At 34.5% G+C, this 13,944-nt stretch overlaps 1 pseudogene; it reads right to left on the reverse strand.

Annotated features, from left to right (window-relative positions):
• Positions 1-13,944, reverse strand: part of LOC134375755 (rho GTPase-activating protein 20-like) — a 101,281-nt pseudogene that overhangs the window by 37,889 nt on the left and 49,448 nt on the right.

The following is a 13,944-nucleotide window of genomic DNA, read 5'->3' on the forward strand; positions in this document are numbered from 1 at the left end:
GTTATGAAAGACATTTAAAGCTTAGAATTTTAAAACACAGCTATTTATTGAGCACTTTCTATGTGTTAGGCATTGTGGCTACTAAGATTCTTATTGTTAAAATCTTCAGAGAATTTAAAACTGATGAGTCTAGGAAAAAACTGAAAAGTTTAGGAAGCTCTACTCTATTACCAACTCTGCCATTCAATAGGGTATCTGTAATAGCTCCGTGCTAAACTACATTGAGAATTGCTACTTAAAAACAGACAATTTGCATGCTACAAACAGAAAAGGGATTAACAAGATTCTGAGCTATCTATAGAGCTCACTGCATTCCAAAATATATTATATAAATATACGACAGTGTTGTGTTATCAAAAAGGAAATATTTTTGCTATGCACATAGGTTATATATATGATAATTATCAGATAAATAAGCGATCAGGGCTGCTGATAGAAGGGCTTAAATGGTACAAATAAGTAGCATAAAAGGAAAAAAAATAATATAAAAGAAAAAATGATATAAAAATAAAGCGAAGTGAAATCCACTGATAATTCATCAATTGTTGTTCCCTTATATTATGTCTTCCCAATAAGTCAATAACTTCACATGACAAATTGCCTTTAAAAGTTGTTAGTTAATTGAATTTTATTTAAAACAATTTTTTTTAAGTGCACTGATTTCAAATTGTCCTCCTTCTATCCCAAAGATTATGCAAAGGTGTCTCAGAGCACAACAAAAAGGGCTTGGAACGCCCAATCCGGTGCCTGTTTTCTACCAGAGTGGCATAGTTATACTACATACTGAGCTTTGTAACTTGACATATAACTTCAAAAAAGGCTTCTGCTTTTTTCTTTTTCTTTTTTTTTTTCCAAGTCTGAAAACCATTCAATTCAATTTAAAGAAAATCTCTCATGAAGTCTTTTGTAGTGAAGAATCTATCTTCCCAATTACCTGGTCTCTTAAGGTAATGGTTTTTCTTAACACTAGGCACATATGTTCAAAATAGTGCTATAGGAAGTGTATTTTTTCCTGCTTGCCTTTCTGGTAGATGAAAAAAATGAATTTCGGCAGATACGGCTCTTTGGCTAGTAAACAAACAACAAAACAAACAGACAAAACTGAAAATGTGGCAATTCCTTTCCATATTAGCAGAACTCACTGACAGGTTGTGCCTAACTGAAGACCAAGGATAAAGAATACTTCCCATAGATGCACTCGTAATTGGGGAAATCACTCTTTCTGGAAGCAGGGCTCCCTGTAAGAGACTACTGCCATGAAAGCTACTTCAGAGAGCAAAGGACATAGTGTGTCACAGCACCCTTGACTTATCTAGGGTACTAGTGATAAAAACAGAACACCCAACCTGACCACACCTCCTGTCTTCTCTTTCAAAATGGGGGACATCAGTCCTTTCTCAAGCACACACTTTCTATATACTGAAAAAAAAGTGATAAAGGATTTTCCATGAAAATCCTGATTGTAACCAACTGCCACAACAGTCGAATGAAAGCAGGCCGAAACAAGTGTTGTTGTTGTTGTTTTCCTACTTTGCTGCAGGAGATCTCTGTAGTCTCATACCATAAAAATCTGAGTACTTTCCTCAAGCAGCGATATCTCACACTCAGGAGTTGGTCAGAACATTTGCATAGCTTTTGCTTTTCTCCCAAACATAACTGTTTTGCATGTATTTTCTACACACAAATAAAGCTATCCAATGTAATCTAGAGCTGCTGTGAAGTATGATAGTCCATAGTATCATAAAAACTTTCATAAGTTTCCAACTTGTTCATCACTGATAACATCTTGGCCCTTGTACTATAATTTCAGTCATCAAATTAAACATAACAACTAGGGTTAAAGAATTAATATTAATTTGACCAAAACGACAAATACTGTGATCTAGAAAAATGCTGATTCCCTTATAAATATCATCTTTCTCAGATCTTCCACTTATTAACCTGAGGGATTCAATCCCTAAAAACTTAAAGAATGAAAACTTTTCAAAACCACTCTCTACTTAAGAAGTGATACGTTGGAAAAAAAATTGTTTAATACTAAAAGGAAATACCTCATGGAAGTAGATTTACTAAAAGCCTCTGCAGCTGCTATTGAAAAGATCCAGAGAAACATTCATGCCAGAGGGAGGAAAAAGACATCTGACAAGCAATATTCTTTCCAAGTGTAAATGTTAAATACTGTAGTTAATATGAATCTTTCTTGCTTTATTTTTGCTAGGTTTACTTTTCATATATACAAAGACATAAATATATCCAGGAAAATGCATTTTCCCCCTATCGTATTTCAAAATGCCTACCTTCTATAGCACATACACAGTCTGTTTGCCTGCCTGTCTCTCTTTTTATTCATGCAGGGACTTGGAATTTAATTTTCTGGCTTAGAAACTTACATAGGCACAATTTCCAATGTCCTTGGTGAAGATTTTGAGCGGAATGCTCTTTGGGTAGTCCTTCTCTTTCTCTACATTGATGTATCTAATCAAATGCAACAACAATTCAAAACAACACTGAGTCAGATGGAATTCGCTAATGGCTTATTTTAAAAATCAATCTATTTTGCTAATATTCTCCATATACTACTTATATGCTGTTTTAAAAAAGACAAATGGAAAGACTCAGCAAACTCAGATTACATCATGGGTTGGAAGGAAATTTTAAAAAATCAGGACATTAGGCATGGGCACAAAAAAGAATGGGACATACATGTCAGATGAGGTTTGAGAAGCACAATCAGCTCAAGGCACCTCTAGGAGATATTTAATCTTCAAAGCTTCCCTGTCTTCTCTGGACAGGTCTGGCACCTTACTAAAAAGTACAGGAACATATATGATACTTTTAACTAGGATGAACCAAAGCAATGGCTTTTGACTTCTCATTTAGCTCTCCAGCAGAGGGTAAATCTTGGTTATCCCATTGCTTAGGAAGCAGGAGAGGGGAGAAAAGGGAAAAAATTGTGGGTCTAACAGACGTGCCTAAGTTGACCATTTTAGTCTGTATGTTCAATAGCAGGAATAAAATTCATTTTTGAGGTGCTCAGCAGAAAGCCCTGAATTTGTGGAAACAGTATACACTTTGAGGAAACTGATAGTTCCAATTGGTAGGTTGGAGACAACAGAAAGAGATGGGAGAGAATATTACCTAAATTCTGTCTAAAATGATCTAACTAGACCTCAATGTTCTCCTTCTGAGAAAGTACGAAATACATGTAATGAGAGAACATTATTTACAGAAAGTAGTAGCTAATGTACAATCTAAACAACAGCTTATTCTGAGGACAAATGAACAATTTCTACCAAAGAGAAGGAAAATAGTTTGGGGAACATCTCTGCAGAAAAGGCTTTAATTCATTTATTACAGGTTAAAGACTAAAAACACATATACTGAAAAAGTACCTCTGAAGGAGAGAGAACCATTTTTCCTTTTGTTCTGGAGAACTGCAATCAAAGAAAATGAGAGAGAAAAAATTAAACCATGTAAAAAACTATGCTAGCATGTTTAAGATTGTCAATCCAGGTGAAAATATCAACAGCCTGTAACAGATGTAGTTACACATGTAACAGATGTAGTTACACATGTAAGCTGCAACCTCGGCACAACTGTGTTTTGGAGAATCCTGCTGTGAAAAGGCCCTTTAGGAAAAACTACATAGTCAAGTGTGGTTTCATTAAATCCTCTTGCATAGATACAAGACAGACCCAGTGTCCTCCTTTACTGCTCTTTTACAAATGGTATTATACCAGTGGGAGGTATTTCTTAACAGTGGAAAGAACAACTTGATTTGGAATTCAAACACCTGGTTTCCAAATTATATGCAGGCTAGGTGATCGTAAGTCACTTAACCTCTCTAAGCCTCAGTTTCCACACCAGAAAAACTGGGTTAATTATCTTCCAGAGTATTTTTGCAGCTTAAAGGGCCATACAAATAAATTATCTTAGAAAGATTTTGCAGGTGAAAAGGGCCATGCTTAAGAAAGTATGCTTAATATTGAGATTAAAGAGATTGAAGAGAAATTTGGCATATGGATGGAAATATCTTGGCCCAGAAACCCATGGCCCAGAGCCCATGGCGCTTCCTGCGGTGCTCAGTGGTGGTTGCTGGGCTATCTGAACACTTTAAAGATGTTGTTCCACTGTCTTCTGCCCTTCATAGTTTCTAATGAAAATCTCACAAAATTTCAAATTGCAGTTCTGCTATATGTAACATGTTGTTTTCTCTCTGGCTGCTTTCAAGAATTTTCTCTTTTGATTTACAGAAATTTGTCTATAACATGGCCAGGTGTCGTTTTCTTCATACTCTTCCTTTTGGAATACTGTGCTTCCTGAATATGTACATTTTTGTCTTCCACCAAATTTGGGAGGTTTTTAACCATTATTTCTTTACTGCTCCAAACCCTCTCTCTCCTCTTTTTCAGACTTCATTAATACGTATATTATATCTTTTAATATTTTTTCACAAGTCTCTGATACATTTTTTCATTAAAAAAATCTTTGTTTTCTCCGTTCTTCAGATTGGACAATTTGAACTGATATATCTTCAAATTCACTGACTCCTCTTTCATTTCCATTCTGCAAGGAAGGCCATATGGGAGATTTTTTATTTGAGATACTGCAGTTTTCAGTTTTAGAATTTTTATCTGGTCCTTTTTATATTTTCTTTTTCTCTGCTGAGATTTCCTATCTTTTTATTAATTTCAATTGAATTTTCCTTTTATCTATCATGCATACCTAAAAAAGCTGCTTTAAAGTTCTTTTCTGGGAATTCAACACATAGGTCATCTCAGGATTGGCTTTTATTATCTTTTCTCTTTCCTTGTTATTCATATGTCAAGAAATTTTAGATTGTATTCTGGACATTATGAATGTTTTGTTTTGGAGACCATATTCTGTTATAACTGCAGAACAGTGTTGATGTTTTTGTTTTAACAGACAACTAACCTGATTAGATGAAGCTACAAATTCTATCTTACCTGTGGTGGGCAGCAGCTCAGTTCAATTCTTTTAGTCTTAGGTTTAAAGTGCTTTGAGTCTATCTCATGCATGTGAGGTTCAGCAATGAGCCACAGACTTGGGCAGTATCTATACACAGAATTTGGAGATTCCCTTCTCTAATGTACTCCTTTCTGAGATTTCTATTTTTGCTTTCCAATAACTGTGGTTGATCTGGACTTTGTATTCTAGTTCTTCAGCCCAGAAAGATTGTGGGCTTTTGTCAGTTTTGGTAGCACCATACCATGATGTGACTGCAGCCTGACCTCAAGCTAAAGCCTTAAAAATAGGAAACGCACCCAGTGTGGTGCCTTCTTCCAAGTTTCAACGCCTCTCCCAAATCTTTCAACTTTTGTTCACTCTCCAAAACCCTCAGTAGTTGCTGTTTGTATATTATGCAGAGTTTACAGTTGTTATCTGTAGGGTGGTCAGTCTGTTAAGACCTCACTCTGCATTCCAGAGGCAGAACTCAACACTTTACTTTTTTAAAAAAATAAACTTAATTTTTAAATAATTTTCAATTTCCAGAAAAGTTACAAAGATAACACAGAGATTCCCTGTATACTACTCATCCAGTGCCAGTTTCCTCTAATGTTATCCTCTTACATTATCATGGCCTATTTGTTAAAACTAAGAAACCAATATTGGTACATTACTATTAACAAACTCTTGATCTTATTCAGATTTCACCACTTTTGTTTTTTATTTAATTAATGATCTTTTTCTGTTCTAGGAGCCAATTGAGGATAGCACATTACATTTGTCTCCTTAGTGATTGGTCTGTGACAGTTTCTCCATCTTTCCCTGTTTTGTTTGTTTGTCTGCCTTTTTTTTTTTTAACCTTCACAGTTTTAAAGAGTACTGGTCAGATAACCTATTGAATGTTCTTAATTTGTGTTTCCTGTATGTTTTTCTCATGATTAGACTGAGATTATTGTTTTGGGGGTAGGAATATCACAGAGATGAATTGCTTTTCTCGTCACATTATATCAAGGGGTATATGATATCTACATGACATCACTGGTAATGTTAACTTTGATCACTTGGGTAAAGAACCATAGTTTGAGCAATACAATGTATGTAAAACTTGTTTCCACATTTTCCCCTCTTCTTAGAAAGAAGTTTCATGGAAAATCCTTGATTAAAAATATTATGTAGTCACATCCCTCAGTTGAAATTGCTTCCTTTCACTTGCAACTCCAAGAAGATTAAGCAATAGGTAATGATAATATGAGAATACTTCAAAAGGTTCATGGAAAGATTCATATTATCTTTCGATTCTACTTTTCCACAAACTTTTTGAAGTGTCCTTTACAGAAATACATCATGCAGAGAATGATACAAATACATGTTTCTTCCAAATAAGCTGTTAAAATCTTGGCGTAGGCCAATACTGCAAAACAGAATATAATGACATGCCTGTCCTTTAATGGAAAATTAACAGCTTGGAAAATTTTAGTTATGTGGCTTTAGAATGGTGCCTAAGGAGTTTGGTGGTAGTGTGAAGAGAAGCAGAATGAAGAGCATCATTTGCATGTGATAAATACTAACTCTTAAGTGTAAAATAAATACTGGAGTTGGGGCACACTGTTTAAAATTCGCAGGTGTGAATTTTGGTTGTTCACCCTAACTGAAAAGTACAATTAAGTATGTTCAGGATAAGACGACAAATATTTTGTATTCATATATTCTCCAACCCCATCTCAGCCGAAAAGTGAGTCTTGGGATAACTTTTACTCCTTAAACTCATAAATTTGCTTCTGATTATTATATTTCTATAGATACTAAATCAGACTTAATACACAATTCAGGCAACCCAGTATTTCATGACATTAATTTTATTTATATAATGAAAAACTTTCTTTAGAAAGTTTTTGTCAGTATAAACTAGTTAGTCAAACTTAATTGGACATTTAATAATCATTTTATAATGATGGAAAATGATCCCAGGAGTTCCCAATATTTACCATTAATTTTCACATATTTTAATTAAAAGCTCTTTGGGAGAAACATAAAGCACACAAGTATTTTCATTGGGGGTGTGTGTCAAAACATGAGTGATCGAGTGAGTACTCAAGCAGAATAAAACATTTTCTTTTAAAAAATTAAAGGAACAAGATTTTATTAAATTTTTCTCTCCAGACAAGAAATTATCACAGTAGCTAACCCAGGTAAATACAGGACAAGCTGAGGTTCTTACCTGAAAGTGGCCACAAAGTTCACTGTGGGCCAGCCCAAGACAAAGGATTTCATGGCATTGGTGTTGCCTTCTCCCACTTCATCCACACAGGTTGCTGTCCACATATCAGTTAATTTAATTTTATGTTTTATCTTAAAGTTGTTGTTATATCTAGAAAGATAAAAACCAAACAGGATCTCTTGTTTTGTGTCTTAAATTTTACAGGAGCTTCAGTATTTGTGATAAGAGGGCAGTTTTCACTAATCATGATTAAAGAATATCTTATTCATTGTATTAATCTTCAGTATCCAGCCAGTAAATCGTAACATGAATGGCTACCTTGGCCCAAGAAACCCTCTGAAACTTTGGTGAAACATTTATTTAGTCGTCACACTTGCATTTACGGCAGCAAATAGCCATAAACTGGCTTGTTTTAATTTTCTATATGTTAAGCACTGCATTTGGATCAAAAATCTAATTTTAAATTTACTGCTCTTACAAAAATTAATTTATTATTTATACTTTGCTTACTTCCAAAAAGATTGCAGTGGCTGAACACAAAAACTACACATGATTTAATTAAGATGTTTATAAAATTTTTATCTTAAGAGAGATGGACTAAAAAAACCTGAAATTAGAGGAATTTATAGTACATTTCTAAGTAAATGGTTACAATATTTTCTAGCCTTTAGAAGCACAGATTATTTTAAACTTCCTTTCTTAAGATTTTGTTCAACTATTTTCCCTTATATTCCAGCTAAAACTGAAAAACTGTAGCCTAAAAACAGAACCTAAACTTAAACAAAAAAGCAGAGTTGACAAAATTAGCATTCATCTCTGGGGACTCTGAAGGTCATCTACTTTAAGATAGCGGTGAAATTGCTTTCTGACAATTTCTACCTAATACCGTTTAGTCCCCTGTTATGGAAACCACCATCCATCTTCACCTAATTGACAGATTTAATGCTCACGATAGACCTGAGACTTAAATACACATCAATCACAACAACTCCTTGAACTTTTTAAGACAAGTGAATAGATATGATGTGGGGGGAGAGGGGAGATAGTAACGGGAGAAGAGGAACGGGTAAAGGGTCATGAAAATCAACTACAATGTATATTGAGATGTTAAAATTTTTTAAAAAGATACATTTCGAAGTATCCCTAAAACTCCTCTGATTTATAGAATATTTAAAGCTAAAACTATTCAGTGGGATTATAAAATGAAAAAGGGGTTTTCAGGAAGTATAAATGAAGGATAATCTACATTCAAAGTCTCATTTATACTTTCCATAGGGTACACTGATTTTAAGTGTAATTGAAAAGTGTCTGTGTGGTATGATAGCTTCTTTCTATATCTCACCCTACTGCTATAAACCTTTAGATTTTGTTTATGAAATAGACTCGATTACAGACAAAATCTTACTTCTTGGTGGCAACTATTTAGGTAATATCAAACAAAATCTATAAAGTCAAAACAGCTTAAGTAGTAAGCTAGAATATGAAATTAGGCAGTGTTGATTCATGATCTTATTCATGCCCTTAACTACTATGTATCTATAAAAAGCTCTGGATATTGCCATTCCTACAAAGCACCTGGATGAAGTATCTTTCCACAAAGTTCCCTTTTGCATTTGTATCTTTAGCCTACTTTTTTGTTTCTCCAGAGCTATAAGGTTTTTCTGATGAGGCTGTTAGTTTACTTCAGAGTTTGGGGGAGAAATCTCATGAACACTGATAGAGTTTGGATGTGTTATCCCTACCAAAACAAATGTGGAAATCTGATCCTCAATGTGGCAGTGTTGGAAGCTGTGTCATGGGGGTAGATCCCTCATGAATGGATTGATTTCTCTCCCTGGGGGATGGGGGTCCTGAGTGAGATCTTGCTCTGTTAGTTCCTTCGAGAGCTGGTTGTTTAAAAGACTTAACTACTTCTCTCTCTCTGTCTCTCTCCATGTGATCTCTTCCTCTTGCCATGTGATCTGCTAGTACCCACCAGTTGCCTTCCGCTTTCCGCCATGAGCAGAAGCAGCCTGAGGCCCATGCCAGATGCAGCTGTCCCAGAATTGTAAGCCAAATAAACCTCTGTTCTTTATAAATTACCCAGTCTCAGGTGTTCTGTTATAGCAACACAAAATGGACTAATACAAACGTTTTTGTACATAAAGCTAGATGGGCGAGCTTAAAAATATTTAAAAGAAGTATTCCAATAAAGCTTTTTATTAAAATGAACAGTCCTGAGGTCACAGTGTACTTTTTCAGATTTGTCACTCTCAATGTCCAATAGCATTATGCTACAAAAATTTTAAAAAATATAAATCTAACATGAACTGGCTGAAAACAAAACAAAACAACCCCTAAAAACAAATCTTTATTTCTACAATGTAGTTCCTTACTGTAAATTTATTAAGATAACAGATATACTTTGCTTTCCTGTCCTCCAATCTTTAAACTGTAAGGAATTAAAGTGTAATGTTGAAATACCCAAGATTCTAGGGAGCTTTCTCCATATTCTAAGATGAAGATATCTTATCAAATATATTTCAGGGCATAGATCAAGATGTATTCCACAAGTATATCATGGCAATTCTATTGATAATGAATTAATACTCAGACTTTGTTTAACTTCATCTTTTTCACTTAAACAGAACTCATTATTGTTTACTATTTGCTTAGGAAATAAAATATGAGAATAGTGATGGCTTAAGAGGGTGTGAGGTAAGTACAGTCATTTTCTCTCTGTAAATTCCATACGAGTACTGCTGTAGTTTAGATATGTTTGTCCCCTGAAAGCCCATGTTGGAAACTTAATTCCCACTGTGACAGTATTAAGAGGGTGAGAAATCCTATGATGGTAATTGAAAGGTAGGGCCTTTAAGAGGTGATTAGATAGTGAGGACTATGCCCTAGTGAATGGATTAATCCATTGATGGTTTAATGGTTATGGGTGTGGTTCTGATGGCTTCAAATGGAGAGCTCATGAGAAGCTTGCTCTCTCTTTCTCTCTCTCTCTCGCTTCTGCCATTCTCGCCATATGATACCCTGTGGCACTTTGAGTCATCACTAAGAATGAGGCTCTCACCAGATGTGTTCCCTGGACTTTGGACTTACCATTTACCAAAACCAGTTATAAGCAATAAATATTATTTCTTTACAAATTACCCAGTTTCAGATATTTCTGTTATAAGCAACAGAAACAGACTAATACAGGTGCTCTATGACTATTAAAAAATATTAACTTTTCTAAATATTTTAATGTCTATACAACAGATGCTGTTTTAAAAAATGAAAAACCATAATTTTATTGGAAAAACAATTCTTATTTATTTTTCTAATGAATATCAAAAGTGGTCTCTAATAACTCATCTAGCTTTAACACTTTTCTAACTTAGTAAGGAAAACAATGACAATAAACTGAAAACAATTTTCAGCAAACGCTTTCAACATTCAGCACAAAATGGAGCAAATGTAACACTTTAGCCAATAAAAGGAAGCATTTAACATCCTCTATATTATTGCACTTACTACAATTTATTTAGTTTGACTAAATAAATATGTAAGTAGCTAGTCAATGATTTATCCCGCTTGAGTTTATTTCTGTAGGTTCAATTAAAGATTGAAAGAAGTTTCCAAATGAAGCACAAAGATGAGGTGATATAATATGGAAATTAAGTTATCCCCTACTTCCTCATGGCTAAGTATAAAGACTAACTGCTAGTCTTGGATAATTTCAGCAAATATATTGATTCACAGTACTACCCAATCCTTCATCTAAAAGTGAGAAGTGATAGGAAATAAACAGGTTTGGTATTGCAGGGGGCCATTTTTTCTTGGTTGCTGTTCATTTCATAAAAATAATAAGTTCTTTCATATTAAGAAGGATCTGTGAATATATTTAAATGTTTGCTACAAGAATGATCATGTAAGCGATTTCCTGAAAAGTGGTGGTCAAAATTTTTGTAATGTGGCAGGATTCAATAATAACATAATTATCTCCTCAAATATCCATGTTTTATCCCAAGGGTCTTGGGTTTATGGCAAAAAAATAAGTAAAAACAACTTAGATCACTCACACTTTTAAATATCCCCAGCAGATATAGAAAGTACTAAAATGAATTGAATCTCTCAAAAAACAACCCTTCAAACAATTCATATAAGTTTTGTCACTTCATAAAAGCATTGAAGTGGACACAAAGAGTTCTCTCAAAAGCAGTCTGGAAACAAATTGTGTGACTTTAGGTACAATCAAAATAAAAAGTGAGCTATAGAAGTAGAAGATTGGCACACATTTTTCCAATATATCTAAAACAGCAATTTTCTAGTGGAAAAGAAATTGTCCTTATATAAAAAGTTTTTACCAAAACCTAGGTTACATAAAAACCACTTAGATGCTACCAGTAAACAGAACATAAATAACTTCAGGTAAGAAAACAAAGGCCCTCTATGATAAATATTACTACAACTGCTAAAGGAAAAAAATCTAAAGATAAAGGAAAATACATTCCTCCCTATGAACTAGATGCATGTTACAAGTAAATAGTCTTTAAGGTTCTAAAGTTTAGGAAATGGGTTATTATAATAAATTTTTGTTGTCTGTGTATCTACCTCCAGGCTGATCAAAAAGCTTTGTACCTAATGAGCACAATGCAGTAAAGTGGAAAGAGCCAGCCATTGGAATTAAGGCCTTCATTCAAACCCCAGGTCTGCCATTTTCTAGTACCCAACAAACCTCACTGAGCCTCTGTGTTCAATATGTAAAACAACTCTTGTTTTGGGGACTTGTTAGGAAAATTGTTATGATTTTTTCCTACTATTTTTTTGACAGTTTTTTTTATTGATCACCAATATGTGGTGATCAAGTCAGGATCATTAGTATACTCATGTTTGCAAAATGTAATCAATGTTTGTGCCCCTTAACTAATTTCTTGCTAACCCCTCCTCCCCTCTCCCTTTCCCACCTCTAATTTGTTAGGAAAATTAAATGAGACATTTGTGATTCTCCTATTATAATACCTAGAATATAGAACCCATCTAATAACTTTTAAACAAAAAAATCATAACTAAACTACATTTTTAAAAAATAATGATTTGTTCCTGTGTTAATAGCCTCCCTACTTAGAGCTTTAAGTGGACCTAGTGCAAAAGCATAGGAGACTTTTCTTTCTCTGTATTCCTCATAACATCAACATCCAAATATAATTACATTGTATTATTTCTATTCAAAACACATTCTGAAACTGTTTTCTTTATCTTTGCATTTAAAAAAATATATGAACAGTTCACTAAACATTTCATTCCATTTCTTACTAGATGAGTAGTTGGACACTTTTACTCATCACAAAGGGAAAGACTGATTTAATGTTAATAAAAACTATATGGTTGAGAAATCTATGAAATCCAGAAGAAAACAAAGAGTAATAGAGGCAGCAGACCACATATGGGTTAAAAGAATGAAATTTGAAATAAGATGGACCTAGGTTCACATGTGGGCTCAACTAATTACTTTGTGATCTTAGGGAAGTCACTTAACTTCTCTCAGTATCAATTTCTCTTGTAAAATGAGGCAAAAAATACCCACCATGTAGAACTGTTATAAGGGTTAAAGTACTTAGAATAATACCTAACATACAATAAGATCCCAATAAATGTTTGGTTTTTATTGCTATTAATACCACTCAGATTAAATATAGCATGTTGCAAAATTAGTACTTAGCCCTGCCCATGTCTCATTTATGACACTGAACAACTTAGGTGTGATAGTGTAGGTATTAGGAAAAAGTGTTTACTATTCTCTAGTGACTAATAATCCCTTTGATGAGATTGAATTTGTTAAAATACCCTTATTGTTCATGATGTTTCATAAATAATGAGAATGAGGGATGGAGCAAGTAGTAGCTACCATGTTCTAGTCTGGGTATTAATGCATTAACACTGAACATGAACATTTAGTGTTGAACAGAAAGTGAATTCTCTTAGGTACTTCTAAAGTATATTCCAAATATGTCTGTATCCTTCTTTTAACTGTCATTTCCTCAGATGAAGCCTCCGTATCTCTCATCAGGATTGCTACAATAACCTCCTGTCTGGTCTCCTTGCTTGCACTCTTGCCTACCATTATTCAATCCATTATCTAACATGAGCCAGAATGGTATTTTAAAAACATGAATCACATTATGCCACTCCCCCAATTAAAACCCTTTGGAATAATATCCAAACTCCTTATCACAACCTTTGTGGAACCAAGCCTCCAAGATGGCACCCAATGAACCCTACTTCCTGATATTCACACCCTTGCGAAGTTCTCTTCCATACTGTACCAAGACTGATCTGTGTGGCCAATAGAGTATGTCAGAAATGATAGCACACCACTTCCAAAATAAAAGAATATGGCTTCTATTTTGGTGCTCTCTCCATTGCTGACACACACACACACGCACGCACGCATGCACGCGCGAACTAAGGCCTCTGGTCAACAGCCAGTGAGGAACCGAGGCTGCCAGAATCCACATGAGTGAACCCGGAAGTGGATTCTCCAACTTCAGTCAAGCCTGAGATGACTACAACCCTGGCCAACAAATGACTGCAACTTCATGAGGCCCACTGAGCCAGAACCACCCAGATAAACACTTCCAGCTTCCTGTCTTCAGAGAAACTATAAAATGTTTATAGTTTAAACTCTTATGTTTTGGGTTAATTTAGCAATAGATAACTAATATAACCTACAAAGACCCTGATAACCTAACCCTTGTCTACTTTAATCTTAACTCCTATCATTCTTC

Source organism: Cynocephalus volans, chromosome 4 (assembly GCF_027409185.1).
Source record: "Cynocephalus volans isolate mCynVol1 chromosome 4, mCynVol1.pri, whole genome shotgun sequence".
Classification (NCBI taxonomy): Eukaryota; Metazoa; Chordata; class Mammalia; order Dermoptera; family Cynocephalidae; genus Cynocephalus; species Cynocephalus volans.